We start from the raw sequence: 26,098 nt of genomic DNA on the forward strand, positions 1-26,098 counted from the left end.
AGTCTCGACATAGACCAGCCTTTACAGATCTGGGCTGAAGACATAGATGGGGGATCTTTATCAACAGCACAGAATCTCTCAGGACTCAGGGGGATGGGGTAACGAGGTGACCGGCATTAAGGAGGGCACATGACGAGATGAGCACTGGGTATTAGACTATATGTTGGCAAACTGAATTTAAATATTAAAAAAGGAAAAATCTCTCCTCTTATATGGATATGGATTGTAAAGAGTCAAGACCAGGGAGGGGTATCCACATGCAAGTTGATGGTTTCCTAACCTAGGGAACTGGTAGGAGGTAAATATTGAGGAGATACTGAAGGAGAAGGCCTAGATTTAAATTTTATGTAGGAAATAGAAAAAAATGGAATCGTTTTTTTATGGGAGAGAAGAAATGGAGAAATGAGTTAAGTTTTCCTTCTTGCATAATGAGCTACGGTGTCCCTCACTACAACTGGGAACTTAGAAAAACAAGGAAAAGAAAGAAATTAGTTTCAGTCTTGACATAGACCAGCCTTTACAGATCTGGGCTGAAGATGTAGATGGGGGATCTTTATCAACAGCACGGAATCGAGGCCATGGAGCAGATGGAATCAATCAGGAAGAGAGTGTAGAGCAATACAAAAAGTAGGTCTAGGAGTGATTGCCAAGGAAACATTTCAGAAAGGGACAGAAAAGAAAACCATCGAGGAGACTGAGGAAAAATGGTGCCAAAGCAGTGAAAGAAAATGACATTAACAATGTCAAATGTTACAGGAAAATCTCATATAACACCAAATGGTCACTGGACTAAATAGGAGGGAGTTATTGGTGATCTTGGCAAGAGCAGTTGGGAGAAAGGTGGCTGAACAACTCGTGGAGCAGACTAGGAGGAGGTGGAGGTGGATGAGGGAGTGGAGACAAGCCCTTCAGCAAGACTGGGGCCGCTGTGGGGAGGAGAGAGACGGGGGCACTGCGGAGAGCATGCAGCTGATCACACTTGTGTTGGCTCCAAAGTGATGATCAAGATCCCTCTGGCCACCTTGGGGATTTGCCACGAAAAGTTTAAGCAAACAGGCAACACACTCAAACTCTTCATTTATACGGATGCTAGAGTTTAAACTCAAATAATAATTCCCTTTAAAGGGGGAACTCTCGGTGCCTCTTTCTTCTCTCAGTCTGGATAGAAACTTTTCTTTGCCTAAAGAGAAGTGATGCAGAAAAACTCCTGGGAGAAAGCCAAATACTCACATATTCATGGGGAAAGAAAATAGCAACACAGTAAAGTCAATCATTTGGAAAATTTTCCACATAAATACCTTTAGCTATTTGAGGTAGATTTTCTCCAAATTAAACCGTTGCTATGAAAGTCAATGTCAGGAAGTGGCTAAGCTCAATAGTCTTTAAGTTGTGCACAGAATTCCCAAACAGGAGTGCTAGGTCTATCTCTCAGTCCGTTTTATTCTCTCAGAGTCTACAGAAGTGGGAAGTGTGGCAAAATGGGCATTTTCAACTTCTCGTGGGGGAGGAGAAGCATCGTATGGTTCAAAAGCAACAGCTGCTGCAGAATCAGGCTCGGCATTAACAATAATCTGGAAAGGATTTTGTTTAAGCCTCCAGGCCTGAGTGTAGTTGAAGGTACAGGGAGCTTTCATGTCCAAAGGGAGAGTTTAGGTACCTTTAGGAGACTCTTTATTGTGTACTGCACTCTAAGAGATGAATGGACAAAAGCAAATGGCTTGGAAGCACCTGGAACTTCAGTAGCAGGGTCTCTTTACTTCAGTAAAACTTCAGTGAAAACTGGACAAAATATTAAGTACTGAACCTTGACCTCCCGCCTGTCTGCAGCCGCAGGTAATTTCAATCTAAATAAACCTACAGCAACCAAGGGGGTTGATAGCTGGTAGTGGCAGGATCTGCAACTTAAAACAACATCAGAAGCTTAGGCAGTAAATAAAACAACATAAGGGGATCCCTGGGTGGCGCAGCGGTTTAGCGCCTGCCTTTGGCCCAGGATGCAATCCTGGAGACCCGGCACTGAATTCCACGTCAGGCTCCCTGCATGGAGCCTGCTTCTCCCTCTGCCTATGTCTCTGCCTCTCTCTCTCTCTCTCTCTGTGTGACTATCATAAATAAATAAAGTTTAAAAAAAATAAAACAACATAAGGACACCTCTTAATTAGGGTACTGGAACCAGTATTGAACTCCCCCCAGAACTGTTTCAGGAAAGTGATTTGCCCTACTGAGTTAAAGGCAGTTTATATGTAAAATTGCTACTTGGGGTTGAGGTCACGTGGCTCACTCACTATTGAATAAGAACTCAGTCAACAGGCACCTGTAGGGGGAGCTGTTGCCAGAGGCTTTGGAGCGGCAGCCTGGTGAGCCTGCTCCTGCCTGTTGGGAAATCCATTTTTGGCTCAAGCCTACTCAGAAAGCCATTCTGCCCACCAAGTGGAGAGAAACCCCTCTCCTGGCCATGGGGGTACCCCACCAGGGAAGAATCGTGGATAGAAACACAGGCAGGCCAGGGGGCAGCACCTATCAAGAGTGGAAGGGGTGGGTAAGGGGAGAAAGGGAAGCCAGCCCAGAGAAAAGAAGGAAAAGCATGTAACTGGATGCTTCTAATGATATGAGCAGTGAGATTAGACTCAGTGGGGAGCCCAGCTAAGGGCACAAGGGGGGGCCAATTTCTACAAATAGAATGTGAATCCTGATACAAGGCAGTGACATCCTGGTACGGACAGGCATGGGGCAAAAACAAAGAGGATTCATAGAGTATCCATAGGAACAAGAGATGAACCCTTGCCAGCCCCAAACAGAGACTCTTCTTCCAGTTCAGAGCATTTCCTGGTCTCTTTGTGAGGTGTAAAGGCAAATTCCAATTGGAACTCCAGTCTTTAATTGATTCAGTTGGTCAACATATGGTTATTTGAGCACCTATGTGCCAAGCACTGTCCCCTGTGTTTAGGATGTAACAGGGAAAAGCTAAAACTAGACAAAAAAGATCCCCACCCTCTTAACTCTTACAGTATTTGTGGTTGTCATAGGCTGTCTAAACTAACATTCTAATAAAATACATACGATTGTTCTTATTTAACTTATAAAGCCCTAAATTAGCCTCATATTGCTATAGAATAATGGTTCTCAACTATGACAGTCACTAGAATCACTAAGACTTATAAAAAGTTCTGATGCCAACCAAGGTCCTAAGCCAAATTAATTACATCAGAATCTGGGGTTGTGCTATTGGGGCTCAAGCACTGGTGTTTTGTAAAAAGGTCCCCCAGATGATTCTACTGTGCAGCCAGGCCTGAGAGCCAACACCCTTGGCCCACCGATTCCCTAAGTTGAGCTAAGATCAGAACCACATGGAGGGCTTGTTAAAGCTCAGGTCACTCGCCCACCTCCAGGGTTTTTGATTCAATAGTAATGAAGTGGGGCCTGAAAATTTCCGTTTATAAGACATTTCCAGATGATGCTGATTCTGCTGGTGCGAGGCCTACACCTTGAGAAGTAGAGTATAGATAAATATTCAGGTTAGAAGGCCTCTGCCTGACTATTGTCACTAAGACAAAACCAGGAACAAATTACTACCCAGACAGGGCTTATTTCTGTTTGCAGGGGCCAAATAGCACAGTTATATGCCTCCGGACTGACCCAAACTAGAAATTCCTGCTTTGGTGATACTGACTTTCAAGGGCAGCATCCTGCAACCTCACCTCCCCCTCCATGACTCTACCACACACAAATGACGGGTTCCCCCAACCACAGAGGCCTCTCAGGCTCAGGTCAGTGTCAGCGACGAACAGTTGCAAGAATGGCTGCTACTAAACCAATTTCTTTCTCCCCAATGGACGAAGTGCAGGTGTATCCTGATGACAGTTGAAGACTGCAGGCTACTGGACATATTTAAAGGGTATACTCAGAAAAATCAAAGAAGGAAGAAATAACTTGAAAATATTTCAGCCTTTAAAAGGAAGTATGAGACATTTCCTTTGGGAATAATTTTTGTAGCTCCAAGGGGGTGGATATTTTTCATACTGCAAGTGAAAACCCACAAATGAGAGTGAAGTACATTTTCCTGTTTGTGGTGACCAATTTCAACCTAGCGTCTGACTTCCCTTGAGTTAGACACATAAATAGCTGCGAAACAAGGACTTAAACCTGACAATGTAGAGTTGAACAGGATCACATGTGGGGAGAGGGCCACTGAAAGAATGTTGCAAATATCCTATAAGCTGCTGCCCCACATTAGTGCAGAAAGACATTTCTACCACAATTTGCCCCCCTTCTTCTTGTTAAATTTTATCTAACTCTTTCCTTCTAGATTTCAGTTATCCTTTAATACCCTTAAAATTTTCCTAGAATACTGCTTTCTAATAACATTTCCAGAGCTGCACCATTAATAAAGGATTAGGAATAATAAACGTCTTTTTTAAGATCATGCACTAGCAAGAGTAAACAGCTCATTTCTGTGACCAAGCTTGGAGCTCGGCATCATCTAGAACCGCTTCCTGCCAACATTTTAAACTGAAGAATTCTGTTCTGACTCCGATGTCTAAGGCCACCACATACACTGATGAAGACTATAGAACTCCACGCATGGATTGCCTGCTAATTGCCTGTACTTTTTATGTTCTCATCACTTATCCTTACTCAGCCTGCTACTTTAGCTCATCAGGCTCTCCATTTTTCTGTGATCTATTTAAACTGTGTTCTGTGTGCCAGACACGGAGCTAGATCTTCCCTCGTGAAGTTTGCTGTCCTACTTCTCTTCTCCCCTCCCCGCCAGGCTGTGAGGCACAGTCAGACTCTCTTTACCTCATTCCCTCTCCAGCTGTGGATCCCCGGGTCTGTGTTTGTGAGGGTGTTATCACTAGTATCCTCTCATTGTCTTTTTTTCTTTCCACATATGCCCTGCAATCCCCAGCCCTGATCCTTTGCTGAATTTATTATGTATTTATAAAGTTGAACTTTACCTGGTCATTCAGCACTCCTCCAGATTAATTTTATTTACACCAGCTGCTTAAGATTCTCCCCCTTAGCAGAGAAACTCATCTCCTACTTTACTGGAAAGACCATGGCATTCATTTCCCCAATGTGCTTTGCCCACATCCAATTTTGTCAAGACTCATTCATATTTATCCTTTGCTTTTTAAAAAAGTATGTATTCATGGAGACACAGAGAGGCAGACATAGGCAGAAGGAGAAGCAGGCTCCTCTTGGGGATCCCGATGTGGGACTCGATCCCATGACCCTGGGATCATACCCTGAGATGGAGACAGATGCTCAACCCTGAGCCACCCAGACGTCCCTATCCTTTGCTTCTTAAATCTGGGCTTTTGTGCCATCAGCCTACTTGGTTCTAGGCTCTTGCTCCAGAAATGAATTTCTTCCTGTATTTCTTCAGTCTCTTTCTCATGGTCCTTTTCCTTTATGGTTCTTTTTCCTCTACTTGCAAACTTCTTCAAAGGGGAAAAAAATGTGCCTCTTATCTGAATCTCTTTTCAGCTGCCATCCTCTTCTTCATTTTCCCTTCACTGCAAAAAATTTTAAATGAAAAAGACATACTTTCTGACATTAGTTCTTCACTTCTCTTTTAATCCAAAACCCATGCAGTCTGGCTTCAGCCTCCTGCACTCTCTGGAAACTACTCTCCCCAGTGCCACCAGGGACTCCAGATTGTACACCTAGATTCTTTTAGAGCTTCTCTCTACTTAACCTGTCTGCATTGCCCGGGACTAGTGACCACCTCCTTGAAATGCACATGCTACCTCTCTGCTTTTCCTCTCTCTCTTTTAATGGCTCCTCTTCACCTGTCCACCTGTGGGTCCAAACATGGGACCTCTTCAGGGTCCCAACATGAATCCTCTTCTTAACTTACAAACATCTTTTGGGAAATCTGACTCCAGTTACAATCAAGGCATCAGTGTCTGTAGCCTCCGCCTCCTTCAAACCCCCAAATACTCTGATCTTTTATTTTTTCTTTATGTAAATTCAAAATTGGTTTCAGATAAATCTCTCAAGTGTAACTACATCATACTGATAGTTAAATACACAGATCATCTGCTTTACTGGGCATCTGAGGTTGGCGGCATAATTTTTTCACAAAAAAAATCATCTTGGGAACAAACCTAATGACACATGCCTATGAGAATTCCGGAATGTCTCCCCACATCCTCGTAGACACGAGCCACCCTGGTACCATGGAGAGGGCCAATATTCCATCTCGTCTGTTACTTTAGGTTTGTTCTAATTCAAAGGCAGAGATTAAGTTCCCCTTCCTTGATACCTTATAACACAGCTGCAACAATTTTAACCTGAAATACTTATAGCAGGGTTAATTTCAACTACTTAAACATCACAGAATGTAACTTTGAACAATATGACTCCTTGGAGCCAAGAAAATCTTTTATATCATTAACTGTCTGAGGTCACAACATTTGGGATTATTAGCTACTAATCATTTTATAAATCTGGAGAGGTCTTCCAAATATAATAATTTTATTAGAAGAGTTGTTGTTTTAATTTTATTCCTGCTTTTTGGCAGTAATCGGATACTAGGGCTAACTGCCTATTATGGCCAAATCTAGGTTTTAATAATTAGACCACATTGTGGTAGACATCTGTCTTTTTTTTTTTAATCTTCTAGCATCGACCTAGTAACATCAAACCCTTTCAAACTGCCTTTCCTCATTCCTTCTAGGTCTGTTGAAGCCTTTAATCAGAGAATCCTCCCCCTGCCTTTCCTGGTGACCAGATATGGTTAATAATAGCAGTTACAAATATGGCCACAGTGACTGGCCCTCAGTGAGCTTCAGCTGAGCCAATCAGAATCTCTCCTGGGGATTTATAAGTGGCTATTGAAGAAGAAAAGCTTTCTTTTCTCCCTGATGTCACTAAGCTAAAATAATGTAATTAAACCTGGAGCTGTTCAAGCCATGTCTCTTTTCCCCCCAGTCTCCCCAGCCCAGACATATGAGGAAGTCCATATCAATGCACAAATAGATAGGAGTAAAAAAGTAGGAAGGGAGTGAGAGGAACCTACAGATGTCACTTGAGTCCCTGAGGCAAGACCCACTCCTAGATTCCCATTCGGGTGACTCAATCTATTCTCCTTAAGCTAGTTTGAGTTAGTTTTCTCTCAGTCGCTTCTGAGGAGTCCTGACCAATAAACATATCATCTATGTATAAGGGAATACTTACTTATCTGTACAGACTCTGGAACAGGAGGGCATGTACCACTCTGTTCCAAGTGATAATCAGTTCATTTCCCAAATTGATGGCCCATGGAATGTTAATATCCCACAGGATGTTAACATGTGTGCCATGGATAATGTGCTGGGTAGTCAAGGAAGCTTGATAAAGATAAACAAAGTGAATAGGTTCCTTTATAGGAGGATCTCTCAGAATACTTATTAGAATACGGCGATACATGCATTATGAATTTTCAGAAAGAAGACTAGTGTGCTAATTTCCCCCAAATTATCTGATAATAGAAGCTTTTTTCTAATAGAATTTAGTTTGGGAAATGTTACTTGCCTTCCACTGAACAAGCAGAGATATTCAAGTAAACATTTTAACTAATAGGCATAAACACAGATATACTTATTTGTACTACGGTTATTTGTTTCCATGTGCTGTTTGTGTTAGACTACATTTCCTGAGTACATTGGCTATGGCTTAATTGCCTTTGTATCCATAACAACTAGCATAGTGCCTAAAACAGAAGGCAATATTCATTATAGACCAAGAAAGACAAGATAAATGATAAATTTTAAAAGTCATGGCAAACATTCAATCAAATTTTCTAAAGTATAGGTAAATAACAGAACATTAGAGTTGATAATATAAAAAATTAAAAATAAGTTGAATACACACTCTTGTTAAGCCTGTCTAATCAGTGGGTATTCCTTTGTAAGATCTGTAATCATTTGAGGAGTTGAAAGAGAAGTAAAAGAAGTTGAAACACTGGAGAACAAATCAGGTATCTAGTTCCTTTGATCAGTCAGGAACCATGGATGCTAAAAGGCAGACTTAATTGTGACATCCATGACACAGACTTGCTAGTCCTGTGATTTTTGGATAGGCAGCAGAGGCAGGAATGACTTGTTGGCTTTTAGGAATTATTTATGACGATCTGAAATTTAATAGGCTACCCACACAGAGCAGCATTTATTTGCCTAATTGCCTTCATACATTCATTCAACATATTATGTGCCACATATGTAAATATGTAAAAGTCATAATCATATCAAGTCACATAAGAAAAGCCCAGAGCAATTAGAAACACCAATCAAGTAGATGAAAAGATATATTTGAATCCATTCAGGAGCTTGCCACTTGCCATCACTGGAGTTCACTAAGAGGAGACATCTGGGGGCACCCGGATGGCTCAGTGGTTCAGCTTCTGCCTTTGGCTCAGATCATGAGTGATTCCAAGGTCCTGGGATCAAGTCCTGCATCAGTATCCCTGCAGGGAGCCAGCTTCCCCTCTCTCCGTGTCTCTGCCGCTCTCTCTGTGTCTCTCATGAATAAATAAATAAAATCTTTAAAAAACAAAACATCTATCATTCGACACTAATTGGGTAATTCGCACAGTGACTCTTGAACTCACAAATGGTTTATGGTAGATAAAGTTTAGTGTCACAGGTAATATGGATTGCATTTTAAAAATCTTCAAGAATCTATCCAATCATTTTATCAGTTTTATAAGAAGAGAACTCATGTTGAGGGTTTACCTCACAATATTAGCTTTCTTTAAATTATGTTTCCACTTTGGCTTGTACAGAAAAAGAAATAAAGGTAAGGTGACAAGCACAGATATTTAGTTTTATTGGATTTTTTTTCCTGAAGAATCTTGTAAGATACATATAATTTCTGATAACCCTAATTTCAAGAAGAGTGTTTTCAGAATAATCACAACTGAAAGAAGCATTGTGTTAGAATGAAATTTTAAAAAGCCTAACTAATGAAATACACCACTGGGTTATCAAGTTATAATAATTCAGTTTGGTTTTACCTATTTTCAACTTCTGACTTTAATTGGTCCTATATTTCCAGAGACAGACTCCTGTGTCATTTTGATTGAACTCGTTTCTGTCCTCCAGGAATCCTGATGGAATGGCACAGAGAACAAAAGAAACCACAGTCCTCTCCCTCAAACAAATGCTTTAAGTAAATATGATTAATAAAACTTGCCTTCTCTAATATTGTTTGAAAATCCCCCTTACATTCTCTTTCCTCCTTGCCAGGTCCCTCAGAACTTCTGTAGACAGCAAACATCAAAAGGACCAAAGATTTTTATAGTGATTCAACCGCCCACAGCAATGAAGTAAACCCTTATTTTCTTTCAGCCTAGGAAATGATCAGCAAAGAGGCTTCACAAACAGCCTCTTTAACATTTGAAGTTAAAAAAAAAAAATCAGTGTAGCAGAACGGTTACTTTCATAAACACCTTTGGGGCTTTGTTTTTTTTCTCTCCTCTCTTTTTTTTAAAAAGTCACCCTGCTAATACCCCCTCTGCAAACATTATAGAATATTTACTTTACCATGACTTTTTGGTTAGGCATTTTAAATATGCTTTTAAAAAAACAAAAGATAAAAATGTATTTCATTTTGGGCATGACTTTCCTCGTGCTTCTTTCCTTGGCTCCCTAAGTGCTGATCCACTCCCGTCTTGCCTGGAGCTCCTGCACGACTTCCTGCCCAGTCACGCCTCTCTTAGTCTCCCTTCAGCCCCAGAATTCAGCCTTTGGGGCTGAACTCTGAAATCACTGGGCGTTTTCTTTCTTTAGAGGCAGATCCCTCCACAAAGCAGGGCACCCTGCAATCCGGCCAGGTGAGCGCTGCGGTCTGGATCCGGGGGGAGGGCGCATCCCCAGGGCCAGCTCCATGGGCTCCCAGGCCTGTACTGCGGTTTGTCCAGGTGAGACGCTGAAGCTCGTGTTCTAGAAAGGCGATTGCTTGAGGCCAAGGGAGAGATGCGTGGCTTTCCTCGGGGCTCAAGCAGATAAAGTTGGAAATAGTACTACAGACGGAAGTGGAAGTGATAGGGGAACCAACTTAACCAGAAAAGATCAAATAAACTGGGCAGAGATGCAGATAAATTTACAAATAATAGGGCGGCGGGGGGCGGGGCTCAGCGGTTTAGCGCCGCCTTCAGCCCAGGGCGAGACCCCAGATCCCTGGGATCAAGTTCCACCTCGGGCTCCCCGCATGGAGCCTGCTTCTCCCTCTGCCTGTGTCTCTGCCCCCCCCCCACCCTGTGTGTGACTCTCATGAATAAATAAAAATCTTTTAAAAAAATTTACAAATAATACCCACAGGGGATGCCTGGGTGGCTCAGTCGGTTAAGCATCTACCTTTGGCACAGGTCGTGATCCCAGGGTGCTGGGATCTAGCCTCTAGTTGGGCTCCCTGCTCAGTGGGGAGTCTGCTTCTCCCTCTTCCTCTACTCGTTCTGGCCCTGCTCATACTCTTTCTCTCTCAAATAAACAAATAAACTCTTAAAAAAAAAAAAAAAAACAAACCTACATCACCAACCCTCAGCCTCACTTTTAAAGGATATATATTTTTTCTCAGCCGCACTATTTAGGTACAGGCAGAAATAAATCTACAAAAACTCTGTATTTTCCTTTCTTATATTAAGCTAGAGATATCCACACCCGTGTTCCTTGGGAATTCTCTGAGTGGAGAAATGGAGAAATGCCTAGAGGAGAGTCATGGACCAGAGAAGTAAAGTGGGTAAACAAAAACACATAATTTGCACAACTTAATAGAATATCAGAATTATAGTTAAATCCCAAGCTTGGGGAGCAGCGTGGGGAGCAGCTGGGGAAGGATGGACAGGATAGAAGTAGGACCGAGCTTCCTAAATAAGTTGTTGGTATAAACAAAACAGGTAAATTAACTTTTACAAAGTCCTACTTTAAAAAAGTTACCATGGGGATCCCTGGGTGGCACAGCGGTTTAGCACCTGCCTTTGGCCCAGGGCGTGATCCTGGAGACCCGGGATCGAATCCCACGTCGGGCTCCCGGTGCATGGAGCCTGCTTCTCCCTCTGCCTATGTCTCTGCCTCTCTCTCTCTCTCTCTCTTTCTCTCACTCTCTGTGACTATCATTAAAAAAAAAAAAAAAAAAAAAAAAAGTTACCATGGCCAAGCATTGGCCTCTCTAGAGCAGGAGATGGGTTGTCGCTGATCACATTTTGCATAGCATGTAAAGCAACAGCACGAGAGCTTCCTTAGGAAGAAGAGCTCTCTCTAGTCACAAGACCTTCTTAGTTATCAAGCTCACAAAAGAAACAGACCCAGCTCTCTCAGGCACCTTATTATGACCCACAAACAGTAAGCCCACAGGAAAATCCACTTAGTCCAAGTTAAACTAATGAAAGGGGCGTTGATCTTGCTCCTCAAAGGTAGATTATTTACCCAAACTCAAGTCACTGGGTGATCCAATGGCCTGGGTAGCAAAAGAAAGTGATTTTATTTTGCCTAAAAGCTATAAGCTGAATGTCCTCAGAATTCTAACTTTTTTTTTTTTTACATAAGGAATTACTTTGTGGTAAGGAAACAAAATTGATAAAACTGGAAAAATATTCTCTTTAAACAAAAATCAAATATGGCTGCCCCAAATGACTAGCACAACGGCCAAGAGTTACATTCTTCAAATACTAACACTACATGTACACATCCTTCAACCTAACTTTTTTTAAAATTGAAGTATAGTTGACACTCGATGTTACATTCATTTCTGGTGTGCAACATAGTGATTTGACAAGTCCATATGTTATGCTGTGCTCTCCACAAGCATAGCTACAACTGTCACCACACAACACTATTTCCATACCATTGACTATATTTCCTATGCTGTATCTTCTATCTCTGTGGCTTATTCTATAAATGGAGGCCTGTATCTCCTATGCCCTTTCACCTGTTTTGCCCATTCCCCCTCCCTCTGGCAACCATCAGTTTGTTCTCTGTATTTACACGTAATTCTAATTTCTTAGAGATATAGCCAACCTTGTCACATATATGAAAGGCAACTCACATTTTCTCTCCAGGTAACTCTAAATTTCAATCTTTATTGTCTTCTCCCAGATGTCACAACTCCTCCTGCCAGATTCCCCATTATTTCAAGAGACAAGAATATTCCCTAAGGCGTCCTTTTAAATATACATCTTTCTGAGATCATGTTTCTGGTTTCCCTGAAGATTGTCACATCAATAAATCTATCTTCTGCTTGGATCCTCAGTTTTGAAAATAATTTTATCACCTTAGCTAGGCACAGCCGACATTTCTCTCTTATTTTTTTTTTAAGATATCATTTATTCATAGAGACAGAGAGAGAGAGAGGCAGAGACACAGGCAGAGGGAGAAGCAGGCATCATACAGAGAGCCTGACGTGGGACTCCATCCAGGGTCTCCAGGATCACACCCTGGGCTGCAGGCGGCGCTAAACCACTGCACCACCGGGGCTGCCCAGACATTTCTCTCATATGTATTCTTCAATCCAAACGGAAGGATTGCTCCATTTGAAGGCATAAAAACATTTATATGTAGACCTTGGCATAATTGTAGATGCAGATGAGACTTTCTGCAAATAGGCCAATTGCCAAACCCAGACCACAGGAAGACCCTATCTGAACCTGGCCCAACATAAAATCAGTTATGTCCACTATGTGGAAGCCTTAGGAAGGTATGGTTTATGGAGCAATAGCCTGAGACATCATAAGGATTAACTTGCTCCCAGTATATATATATAAAAAAAAGGCATCAAAAGCCTTGCTCCTTTAGAAACATTTAGAGCTTTCAAGCCCACACACACTCAGATAGTACTGATAATTCTCTCTCTGTTTGTAGGATTTGGAAGAGCTACAAAGAATAAAGAGCCACAATATTTTGACAAAGTGATGTATTCTTCTCTTTAGGTATGTTTGTTAGAAAACCTGGACTTTCCCCCTTCAATTAATAAAATATCATAAGTATAAGAAGCTTTGAATATATAAAGACTTTCCAGGAATACAATAGATAAATACACATACTTGTTATATATAAAGCACTGATATTTTAAAAATCACCTAGTTGTATAAAACCACAGTTTTCAGGTACTCTCACATACATTATCATGAAAGATTCAGCATAAAACATTTTATTCAACTAATATCTAAACAGCATTACTCAATTTTTTCCACTTCTGAGTACATGAGAGAGGCCATCAGCAATTAATTTTTAAAAATTTAATTAGGATTTATATCCTACCTGTTCCCAAACAAGATTGAAATGATGCAGAATATTAAACCCAAGGTAAAATGGCAACATTAAAAATCAAAGAACATAGAAAACCAAGTAAAAGAAGTAGATGTTTCCAAGCAATTGCAACAAGTTGTGACACTGGGGGCCGTGAACGTGACCTTGCCTCTCACAGGAGTTAGCCTTTGCTCACCGGCAGGGTGGGGGGTGGGGTGGGGGTGGGAGTGGGGGGAGGGATGCTGAAACACTGGGCTACTTAACAATATGTTTCCAGAACCATCTGACCATCAGGGCCTCTGGATTAATTATACCCCTGTATTTCTCAGAAAGTGATTGGTAAACCAACTGAAATGGGATTTTCAGTGATGCTTATTTTTAGAATGCATATTCCTGGGCTTAGCCTAAGATCACTGGTGGCAGGATTCTGGGATTATATTTTCACATACCCACTAGGTTCTATCTTTGCTCTGTAAATTTGGAAACCACTGCTTTTCTGGGATTAGTGCCTATGATGTGGAAATAATAGAAAACCCAGGACCAGGAAGACAGAAAATAAGGAATCCCTGGGTGGCTCAGTCAGATAAGTGTCCAACTCTTGATTTTGGCTCAGGCCATGATCTCTGGGTTGTGAGATCATGCAGGCATGGAGCCTCCTTGGGATTCTCTTCCTCTTCCTCTGTTCCTCTGCGCCACCGCCCCCCCACCCTCCTGACTCTCTCTCTCTTAAAAAAAAAAAAAAAAAGGTAGAAAATTGTTCTGGTTCTCTGTCTCTTGGATACTGCTTTTTGCCCTCCAATTTTTGCCCTGTGCTCATAGTACTTTGAAATGCCTGGTCCATTGACAGCTTAATGTTTTTCTTTGGATGTTCCCATATACTTAGCCTCTTCTAACTATAGTATTCTTCTTCCAGCTTCCCATCCCATCCCCTAAAATTGTTGTCTGTTGGCCATTTGTAGGTCTTCCCAGGAGAAATATCTGTTCATGTCTTCTGCCCATTTCTTGATTGTATTATTTGTTCTTTGGGTGTTGAGTTTGGTAAGTTCTCTATAGATCTTGGATGCTAGCCCTTTATCTGATATGTCATTTGCAAATATCTTCTCCCATTCTGTCAGTTGTCTTTTGGTTTTGTCAACTGTTTCTTTTGCTGTACAAAAGCTTCTTATCTTGGTGAAGTCCCAATAGTTCATTTTTGCCTTTGTTTCCCTTGCCTTTGGAGATGTGTCTAGCAAGAAGTTGCTGCAGCCAAAGTCAAAGAGGTTGCTGCCTGTGTTCTTCTCTTGGATCTTGATGGATCCCGGTCTCACATTTAGGTCTTTTATCCATTTTGAGTTTATTTTTGTGTGTGGTGTGAGGAAATGGTCCAGTTTCATTCTTCTGCATGTGGCTGTCTAATTTTCCAAATGCCATTTGTTGAAGAGATTGTCTTTTCCATTGGACATTCTTTCCTGCTTTGTCAAAGATTTTGTCCATAGAGTTGAGGTTTCTTCAAAAATGAACCCATTTTTGGGTTCTCTATTCTGTTCCATTGATCTAGTTTCTGATTTTGTGCCAGTACCACACTGTCTTGATGATTACAGCTTTGTAATAGAGCTTGAAGTATAGCTAAAATGTCTGTGCTACCTAGAGCAATCCATACATTCAATGCAATCCTTATCAAAATACCATCCACTTGTTGGTGGAACAAATAATCCTAAAAATTGTATGGAATGAGAAAAGACCCCAAATAGCCAAAGGAATGTTGAAAAAGAAAAACCAAAACTGGTGGCATCACAATTTCAGGATCTCTTTTATAGCTCTGCACAGCTACAATCTCTCCTTGTCTTGCTTGGGATTAATTTACTCCAGCACTGTTTAGGGGAACATGTAAGATACTCCCTTCATAGCTTCTGGCCATCAATAACCAAATATGGACCTATGTAGGAGGAATTATCTGTTCTCTGCTCTTTAATGTTATTTCCAGTTAATGGGCCTTATTGGATTATTCTCTATATTTGAGGTACATATGTTATGTTTTCCCTACTTTCCAAATGCTCTCACATTCTACTACTCTTGCTATTTTCCACTTTAGCTCCATATATTCTCTGGCTTATGTTCTCTCCTCATGTGCCTCCTGTATTTCACCATTCACCTGAAAGTACATCCAACATCCTGACTAAACTTAAAGTTTATGGTCCTAATTTCTGCAGTAGAATTGTCAATCCTCCAGTCATACATCTGGGAATTCATCATCATTCAACACCCGTTTAGTCCCAAGGTTTTGCTGCTCTTGTTCCCTGTGAATTTTTGCCTTTTCTCTTATAATTTAGGATTTTACTCTGCTCTCCCCACTACGCCCCACCCCTGACTTTTATTAGGATTGTTAAGACTGTTGTCAAAAATATTTGCTCCATCTTCAAGAAATATCTTTGTCCCTAGCTCAAAACTTCTCTTAGATCATGTACAGCATGTCCTGAGAGTTATCTATGTTTGACTCTGCTTCCTAAGCTCCCAATGTTAATAAGAGCATTAGATGAAAACACCCCCTCCATACCCAGCTCCTTCAGTCTTACACTAAAGACTTCCAAGTTTCTAGAAAACCTTCTACTTTTCTTCGAACTGACCAGACAAGCCAGAACAAGGGCAAGTGTCTGCTGGGTGCATGGGGTTTAGGACGTCACTTCAGATTTTGGGGAGAATTCACAAGAAGGCAGGACAGCTAATTTGGCACAGCAGGTCTGCATACTGGCAATTCCATAGCAATCCATAAGAAATCACAATTATCTCTTCACGGGACTTAAGTCCTATTATTACTTTCATCTGCTGGGGTGACTGTGCCCCTTAGTCAAGCGCCAAAGCTGTCTCATACCAGCTGGAGAGTGACAACTGCTAAATGTTTAGGACCGTTGCAAGCTAGTTCTTTAATATAGCCATTAATAAACATTAAATTATATTAACTTACAATGAAATAAATTGTATTTAAAAACAAAGGGAACATGGCTAACAGACATGTGAAAAGATGATCAGTATCACTCATCAAGGAAATGCAAATCAAAACTATAATGAGATATCACCTCATATCTGTCAGAATGGCTAAAATAAAAACCTGGGAAATAACAAATGGTGGTGAGGATGTGGAGAAAGGGGAACACTTGTGCACTGTTGGTATGAATGCAAATTGATGCAGCTACTGTGGAAAACAATATGGAGGTTCCTCAAAAAAGTTAAAAACAGAAGTACTCTGCATTCCAGTAATCGCAATACTGGTATTTACCCTAAAAATACAAAAACACTAATTCAAAGGGATATATGCACCCCTTTGTTCGTTGCAGCACTATTTACAATAGCAAGCTATGGAAGCAGACCAGGTGTCAATCAATAGATGAATGGATACGGAAGATGAGGTATATATGCAATGGAATATAATTCAGCCATAAAAAAAGAATGAATTCTTGCCATTTTCATCAACATGGTTGGAGCTAGAGAGTATAATGCTAAGTGAAATAAGTCAGAGAAAGACAAATACCATAAGAATTCACTCACATGTGGAATTTAAGAAACAAAACAAATGAACAAAAGAAAAAAAGAGAGATGCAAACCAAGGAACAGACTCTCAACTATAGAGAACAAACTGATGGTTACCAGAGGGGAGCTGGGTGGGGGAATGGGTGAAATAGGTTAGGGGGATTAAGGAGAGAACTTGTCATGTTGAACACTAAGTCATGGATAGAATTGTTGAAGCACTATATTGTACACCTGAAACTGAAATAACACTCTATGTTAACTATACTGGAATTAAAGTTAAAAACTTATTACAAAACCAAAAATCAATAAAAAATAAAAACAAAGGTGGCAATCAAAATTCATCACTTCCTAATTATTTTACTATTATCTGTGCTCTTGGGGTTATTTACATCTGTTGTATCTGTACAGTAGAAATAATATATAATGGCATACAACCACACATGTCCTCTCAATTCTGTGTTAAGTCACATCAAGTTGGTTGAAGTAAGCCATGGTGAAAGTATGTACACCAAAGAAAACAGCAAATGCTACAGATCAGGGCTTATCCCATCCCTTCCTTCAACCCCTAGAAAGCTGTTGAATACTTACCAGTACATTATTACTGTGAATCCACTTAGTATTAAAATGGAAAAATACAAAGGCACAGTATAGTTAGTGAAATTTCCCTACTTTAATTCACACTTTTCCATTTCTTCCAACCTGCTTTTCTTTCAAAGTGTTCCAACCTCTCCCAAGTCAAAACATGTGGAAGCATAACCTATATCAAACAACTGACCTGAATAGTGTTCATATTGAATTATTACTTTATTAATTGGCTCTCCTAAGATGAAGTCAGAAATTTCATTTATATAAAGTTTATGTCTGATTTTTCTGTTCAAAATCCCTTCTCCTTTACCTACATTGTCCCCAGATCCTTTTCTGCACATGTGTGTTTGTACCTGTGTTTGTGCATATCTATTTGCTCTATGTATAGTCACTTCTTAATAGCTAACTTGAACTTCAAATAACTACAGTTAAAGCTCAACTCTGTATCTAGGAAGACACTAGAAAGGGAGATCATTAAATGCCTTAGAATCAATACTTGAATTCTTAAGAGGGAATTCAGAAGGAGATCAGCAAATGTTATTAAAGGATCAGGAACTGACTCAAGAAAACATAAAGAAAGTAAGACTCCTTATATGGCAATGATAAGGCTAATGGGAAACTGAAAGTGATCTTAGAGAATGACTGGGAATTTTATACAGAGGAGTCATTGTTCTGGGTTTCCACTTAGGATAAGTTAAGAGAGATTTAACTTACAGCACTTCATAGAAAGAACTTGAGAAGAATTCAGCAAGAGAAAATTATCTTAAGGGGTTATTTCCCCCTAAAGTTCTTTTTAATCAACCATTTTAATCAATGTTTCCACAGAAGCTTAATTCAGAGGTAGAGAGTCTTATTACTAAAAAGTCACTAAAAAATGCAATCAATGGAAGATGGGATGTCTGGATTTTCCTCAAAAGTAGATATGGACTTTAGCTTTCTAAATATTCTCAGATGTTCTAAGCTCACCTGAAGATCATATTTACTGAGGCTTCCTCAAATAGGTGGGTACGTATACATAAGGGATAAGGCTATAAATACCAAAGACACATAATACCAAATCAGATCAAAAAAACATTCTATCTGAGACTCAGTTTCTCAACAAGGTCCCTTTGTGGGAAGGCATGGGAGGGCCTTAAATAAATAAATTCCCCTAATAACCTACCATTTGTGTGTCTAATCCCATTTTGAACCCATTTACGCATTAATAAGTGCAACCTCCCAAGGTAGTTACTTCCCTGTTGTTTTTTTCTTCTAGTATTTGGGGATTTGTTAAATCCTATGCATATATTAAAACCCTTTTGATGGGGATCCCTGGGTGGTTCAGCGGTTTAGTGCCTGCCTTTGGCCCAGGGCATGATCCTGGAGTCCTAGGATGGAGTCCCACATTGAGCTCCCTTCATGGAGCTTGCTTGTGTCTGCCTCTCTCACTCTCTGTGTCTCTCATGAATAAATAAATAAAATCTTTAAAAAAATCCTTTTGAAAATAGAAAGGCTATAAATCACGAAATGTATTAATTAACTGCATTGATTATAATTAATAAATTAAAAGTCAGAATTTACCCTACTCAGGACACCTGGGTGGCTCAACGGTTGAGCGTCTGCCTTCAGCTCAGGGAGTGATCCTGGAGTCCTGGGATCGAGTCCTGCATTGGGCTTCCTGCACAGAGCTTCCTTCTCCCTCTGCCTGTGTCTCTGCCTCTCTCTCTGTGTCTCTCATGAATAAATAGTCTTTAAAAAAAAAAAAGAATGTACCCTATTCAATCCCTATAAGATGTAAGACTTCCAACGACTTTCATAATTTGGCCTCCACTTATCTATTCAATCTCTTCTCTTACCACCATTTCCCCAGCCGACTCCAAACCCTATGCTTCAATGGTACCAAATCATTGCCAGTTGCTTTAAATTGCATGGGTATTTGGCAGAAAGATATTTCCCATTTCTGGAAGATGTTTCCTTCTATCGTGAAGACTTCCTGACTCCCCCTGACGCCTCCTACCTGGTTTAGGTACTGCTTCTGTTTGTTCCCATTGTACTTGTGCTTGCCCTCACCAAGAGTATCTGAATTCCCCATCAGACTGTCAGGTCCTTGGAAACAGGAACTGTCCTTTTTGTTCATCTCTCTATCCAACGTAGCAAGCATTCAGTTATAATTGTTAAACTCAGAAATTAAAAAGGTTAATAGACTTAAAATAATATCACCACTACATTCCATACTTGAGGCTCAGTCTATCAACTCTGGCCCTCTATACAGAATGGTATGATTTCATGGTCAATATAGTCACCACTTTCTGAATTTCATTAGGAATCATGCAATCTCCCAAATGCAAGTTTATGATGATTTTATACAGATATCAAGTCAGTTTTTGCTTTCTTTCCTAGTAGTGTCTGGGATTTCATTCAATTTTTTGGCTTATATCTTCATGCAATGTTTGTGGTGGCATCAAGGTCTATTTTATAGGTCGGAAAAGACCATTTATAACTATCATCCTATAAGGATGGTTTGTAGGATAAAGGCAGAAACAGTGAACTGCATTTAAATTTATCTTGTTTGCTTTTGTATATTACTGGTAGCATGTAATTCAGCCCTTTGTTAAACAAAATTGAAAAGTTTTGTGAAGTTCAAAAACATCTCCTCCTCTAAGGAACAAAAGCAGGAGAAACTTTCATTGTAATGAGGGAAATTAAGCCTTGATTTTGAAATAGCTTTGTCCTCACAAAGATGACTTATTAAGAGAGGAAACCAAGAGTGGAAAGATAAAGGCAGAGATGATCAGACTAGTTGAATGAAAGATAAAGGCAGAGATGATCAGATTAGTTGAATGTACGGAAGTCTGCTCTAAAGCTGTGTATAGGCTTTACTGGGAGATTTAGAAGAGTGTCATGGTGGTGAGGTGTGAATTGGGGAAAAATAAAATCCTGATCTATAAGAAATATTACTTGGCTTTATTAGTTTGCTCAAAAGCATATGATACTTTAAGCTTGGAAACTTTCTTTTAAATAGTTTCAATTAAAAAGATATGTTGATGTTGATTTAAAACCAGTTTTCAGCTGATGTTATTCTTAAGTTATTTCTCTATAACAGAACTTAGGAGTTTTAAATGACATTTTCTGAAATAAATTGAGATTTTAATTCCAAGTCATGTCTCACAGGAAAATTGCAGGTGAATAGGAAGGTCACCTTATTATAATTATTAGTAAAAATATAGTTATCTGCTTAGATTGTTATCAGGAACAAGCAAAGTTTTCTTTCCCTTTGGGAATAAAAGGGGTCAGTGATACAAACCTCCTGTTTGTGACTGATAATAATTAAAGATTGGTGATTAAAGCATAGGCACTTTTTTCCTGCCTCTCTTGCTCTTCATAAACTTGCTTTCTTAATGATTTTAATCAAAAGTTTACAGAAAAATAGGATTGATTTTATGTCATGAGATTGAAAAGCAACCCAGGAGGCTTGAGATACTCTCAAACAAGTCATTCTGATCATGATTACAAATCATTCTGATGGAGGATAGAGGATAATCAAATGATCCTGTACATTGGTCCAAAAAATAATCTACACAAGAACAGGGTGTGGAGACAGGATTTAGTGGCACCGTGTTTAAAAAGGATGGTTGTTATCTAAATCCATACACTCAAACAGGTTTTTATTTTAGTCTAAATTATTTAGTCTAATTATTCTAAATTATTAGTCTAAATTAGTCTAAATTATTATTAGTCTAATTTATTTTAGTCTAAATAGTCAACAGTTCCATCATGTTTTTAGCCATGATATTGACTTTTTTGAAGCATTTAAAGTTGTAAATAGCATATCCATCATTTTGGGTTTGTCTGATTATTTCCTCTTGGTATCTAATGCTTTCCCTTCATTCCTCTTCCCCCTAACTTTCCTTTAAGTTTCAAACAAGGTGTTAACCAACTATATACAACTCAGAGGCCAAATCCAATCCTCCATTTTATTTTTGTAAATAAAGTTTTATTGGAACAGAGCCACACCCATTAGCTTACATATTGTCTATCACTGCTTTCCTAGGGCAGGGTTGAGCAATGCTGAAGGAGACCATATGGCCCACAAAGCCTAAAATAATTATAATCTGTCTCTTTCTAAAAAATCTTTGCCAATTCCTATACTGGAAAATTGTTTAAATTGAGATAAAGTATTTTTGGCACAAAGGTGATGTATTTCATATTGCATCCTCTCAGGATGCACAATGTCAGGTTGTTAGTCCACTTCTAGTGATGTTGTTTGTTTACTTAAAGCGGTGATAGCCAGATCTCCCCAATGTACAGGCATGTTTTTTTCCCTCTTTTCATTTAGTAAATAATTCATGAAGAGATACTTTGGTTCTGTAAATATTGTTTATCATATAAAAATATTCCATCTAAAGACTTTATTATCTACTGATGGTCTTTACCTGAAATAATTATTACATTGGAGATTGAAAAGTGCTAGCTTCTAAATCTATTAGGTCTTCAACATTTATGAGATGACAAAATGATAATTTCTTTGCTCCAAATGTAGAATCAGCCATTTTCTTCTCAGTTAATCCTGGTTCTTTTAGGTGAAAATGATATTTAGAAATCAATATCTAAATTGATGTAGGTGCTAGCCTGTATGATTTAGTACCTGGAGTGTATGGCCCATAGGCTGAAATATTTATTATCTAGCCTTTTACAGAAAAAGCATACTGACTCCAGGTATAGGGAAATAGCAGAAGGGAGGGCCATTACATACCCTAGTCCTGTTAACATTAAAATGTTCCTTTAAATGTTTTGTCCTACCACAAATGTAAAATATTTCAAGGTCCCAATACCAATGTTCTCACTAATAGTAAACCACTGAGTGAAGTTTAAGATTTCTTCCCAGTCTTTTCCCCTTAAAATTCATCTGACTGAGGATGTATAGAGGCCTAGTTTCAAAAGTTAGTTGAACTAATATTTTCCTTCCTGTGGTTATATTAGTTGGGAGGGGGCTTTTCCTTCCTGTGGTTATATTAGTTGGGAGGGGGCTATAAAAACATTTAAATGATAATTAAGGAAATTAGAATATGGAGTCAACAATACTAGATGACATTATAGAATTTTTGTTCATTTTCTTAGCTATCCTAATGGTATTGTGGTAAAGTAGGTGATTGTCCTTATTAGCTAAATCATGCCAAAATATTTAGTGGTAAGATTTCATGTCTGCAATGTTCTCTTTTTTGTGTGTTTCAGTTTTTTAGAAAACCTAGATTTATTTGTTAAGCTATTACAAAGACAGGACAATTATCATCTGAAGTACTCTGAGGACTTCATCCCAATTTCACTGGTTGTTATGGAAACCAACCTAAGAGGTTAGAAATTAAAGGATATAAACCTGAGGTTATAACAAAACAGACTGGTGACATGTGGCAAAAGGCATTAAAGGCTAATCAGCAGCACTGTGTTAGTGATAGTATATGTGGCTAAGATATTTCCCAAGAGGCTCCCTAAAGACCCTTACCCCTCTGGAGAATGAGCAGAGGTCGGGATTTCTCTGAGATATTTTTGTTTTTCTTTTTAAGGGGTAAGGGAAGGCCTAGGCTCTAACGGGGTAGATATTAGACTCCACCTCCCTCTTCCCATCCAGCCTACCTACACTTTCAAGTGCCTGTGCATTCTCACCGTGTGGCCTGCCAGGTTACGGAAGATGCACGTAGTGAAGGCAGGAACTATAGGCCTACTCAGAGGGCACCTATATACAGAGAGTTTTAAGGTAGATGATAAATTACAGATACCCTCTTAGTTCATTCACCTTTGTTAATAAAGGTCATAGTTTCTTCTGCGGTGACAACTTTTTATCTCTGTAAGTCTGTCTCATAAAAGAACTAGTTTAGGTAAATTTTGGAGAAGGAAAAAGACTTTTATCAACACTTACTCCACAGTAGAAGAGGCACCAAGTTCTTTTCTACAGCGAGGAGTAGAATCTCACAGCAGCATGAATCATTCTCAGTGACCACAATCTGCATCCCTGAACTATCCAGCAATTGTTGGAAGCTACCTCCATCCCACCTCATAGTCTCTTGTTGACTCTTCTGTCCAGACTCCAGCCACGTTACACTGGTTGCTCAGCCTGAGAAAGCCTGTGTTCTAAACTCTTCAATGTGGCCGGGCCTGCTGCTGCTAAATGGGATAATCCTTCTTCATGGGTATAAAATGTAGGGATGTCTGCCCGCCCTGGTTCATGTGCTTCTGCATCCTATTCTTCTCCATCCTCGTCAGATGGTTATCTGAATCCTCATCCTCAGGATCTGGAGGCAAAGTTGGGCGTTCACACATTGCACACATTGATTTATCACTAGGCACAAATCTAAGTTCAGCAATAGGTTCAACATTATCATCACTGTCTTATTCTTCAGCAACAGATACTTTTGATTCTTCCTCAAATTTGGCATTTACCATAACCTGCAAATACTCACATGGATAGGCATCTAGGTGTCTGGATACTGTGCAAACTAATGGTGTCCATTGAGAATCCTAATCCAGGGCCATCTAACCAAGGCAGGTGGCTCTCAGTAATGTAAGAGGTGCCAAGATGCCAAAGCCCTTGCTGTTCAGCCCAGCCTTGGTATCTGGCTGCCGCCGCCAGAGCCCCTCAGTTGAGCATGGCAGCAGGAAAGTTTGGAGGAAGCTCACTGAAGCAGGAAGCACAGAAACACAGGCCTGGAGAGAGAACCAAAGCACAGCAACTCCGCCACTTGCCTGAAACTTTTATTTTATTATTTTATTTATTTTATTTTATTTTATTTTATTTTTTAAAAAGATTTTATTTATTTATTCATGAGAGACACAGAGAGAGGCAGAGACACAAGCAGAGGGAGAAGCAGGCTCCCTGTGGGGAGCCTGATGTGGGACTCAACCCCAGGACCCCAGGATCATGACCCAAACCAAAGGCAGGTGTCCAACCACTGAGCCACCCAGGTACCCCTGCAACTTTCTTTTAAATAGTATGGTAGACCACAGTGTGTGGGCAGGGTGGAGAGAAAGAGGGAAGAGAGCAAGAATACAAATAAAGGAAATAGGGCACAATACTTAAAGTTAGTATATCTGGGTAGAAATTCTTTGTACAACTTTTGCAGCTCTTCCTTAAACTTGAAATTTTATCAAAGTTGGGAGATAGAGGAAAAAGAGAGAGATGATTGTGAGTTCAATAAAGATTTTAAAAAGTGATCCATATACACATGCACCAATACTTTGTCTCCTTGGGCAAAATTAATTAACATACATGTTCTGCAGAAGAACCTTTTCTTGTGCTCTGCTTTGGCTGAGGGTCAGAGCATACCTAGAGCTCTAACTACTTTAATGTGAAAGGGAACTGACAAAGAATGGCGCCTTCGATTGAATAGAATTGTCAGGTTTTCTAGCTTTCCTTAAGATTCCAGTTTAATTTATCTAGAGGCTAGTTATGGATAGAACCCAAATACATAAGGATATTTTACACAAAGCCACAGCATTGATGCGCTCCCCTTCTACCATCCCACTAACCTGGAGTCAGCAAACGTTTTCTTTAGAGGGTGAGATAATAAATATTTCAGTTGCTGTGCTCATACAGTCACAGTATGTCCCATGGTCATTGTTATACTGACATTGTGGGCCATACAGCTGCTGTACGTGTCACACTATATGTGCCATTGTGGCCTACAAAAGCAGCCATAGACAAATGAACGAACATGGTTGTGTTCAAATAAGACATTTCTTATGGGCACAGAAATTTAAATTTCACGTAGTTTTCACATAATGTGATTTCTTTTTTTACATTTAAAAATGTAAAAAATATTCTTGGCTTACAGACAATACAAAAAATAGATAGAATGGTGGGTATGGTTCAACCTAGAAAACAAAAGGGAAGAACTTACAATTGCACCTTTGTGCGGGCTGCCTTTTAGCTGCCTCACTTGGCTCTGGTGAAGGAAAGGGGCTCCTCTGAATGGCCTGACAAGGCTAAACAGCTCTATGCTTTTAAATCCACTGAGCAGATACTAAGTCTGTTCCCAGACCTCCGAGATTCAAAAGGTCCGTTAGCTGCCCTAAATAGGAAGGTTTGTTCTAAGTTAGTAATCAGTATAATCGGGAGGAGTCAGTCACCATGTAGGTAAATAACAACTAGAATCTTGATCTATCAGCTTGGAACTAGAGAGGTTTCTCATTCACTTCCTTCTGCAAGTGAGGGCACCTTATCCACTGTATTTTTAACCTGGGGCTTCACCATGACCGATTGATCACATGTTAATACCTCTGTGCAATCAAATTAGTTTGCTTGTAGATGTAAATTTGTCTTACTTAAATAAATGTATTTAGATACTGACACAAATAGCTTCCTAAGTAATAGTTTTTATTTATAATAATTTCTATCCTTTGATAATATTGCCATAGTGACCTTGAACCATGATATGTGCTGAACCATGGTGGGCCCCTTTGGCCAGAGAGGGTTTTCCCCTATGCCTCTCCTTCATTGAAAATGACAAATGAGTTGAAAACCTACCTCTCCAAAAAGAGCTTATGAAAAGAAAGGGCTTATAGGGATAGAGATGGAGATGGGGAAAGAGAAATACATAACTATCCTCAGTGTTTAAATGGTTGTCAAGAGAAGGAAGGTTCAGACTTGTTCCACTTGCTCTCAAGCAATAGAAGAAGGATTAATGTGTGGAAGCTGATAAGAAAGAGCTGGGCTTACTACCAAAAAATATAGAAATAACAAGAGGAAAAGAGAAAAATTCAATAGCTGTCCAAAGATGAAATGGACTGCCCTGGAAGACAGAAAGTTT

At 39.7% G+C, this 26,098-nt stretch overlaps 1 protein-coding gene and 1 pseudogene across 9 annotated transcripts in view; both read right to left on the minus strand.

Moving 5' to 3' along the window:
* Window positions 1-26,098, minus strand: part of CCDC148 (coiled-coil domain containing 148) — a 279,432-nt gene that overhangs the window by 53,404 nt on the left and 199,930 nt on the right. The window lies entirely within an intron of this gene.
* LOC121501647 lies at window positions 1,422-24,809 on the minus strand (annotated as a pseudogene).

Source organism: Vulpes lagopus, chromosome 11 (assembly GCF_018345385.1).
Source record: "Vulpes lagopus strain Blue_001 chromosome 11, ASM1834538v1, whole genome shotgun sequence".
Taxonomy (NCBI): domain Eukaryota; kingdom Metazoa; phylum Chordata; class Mammalia; order Carnivora; family Canidae; genus Vulpes; species Vulpes lagopus.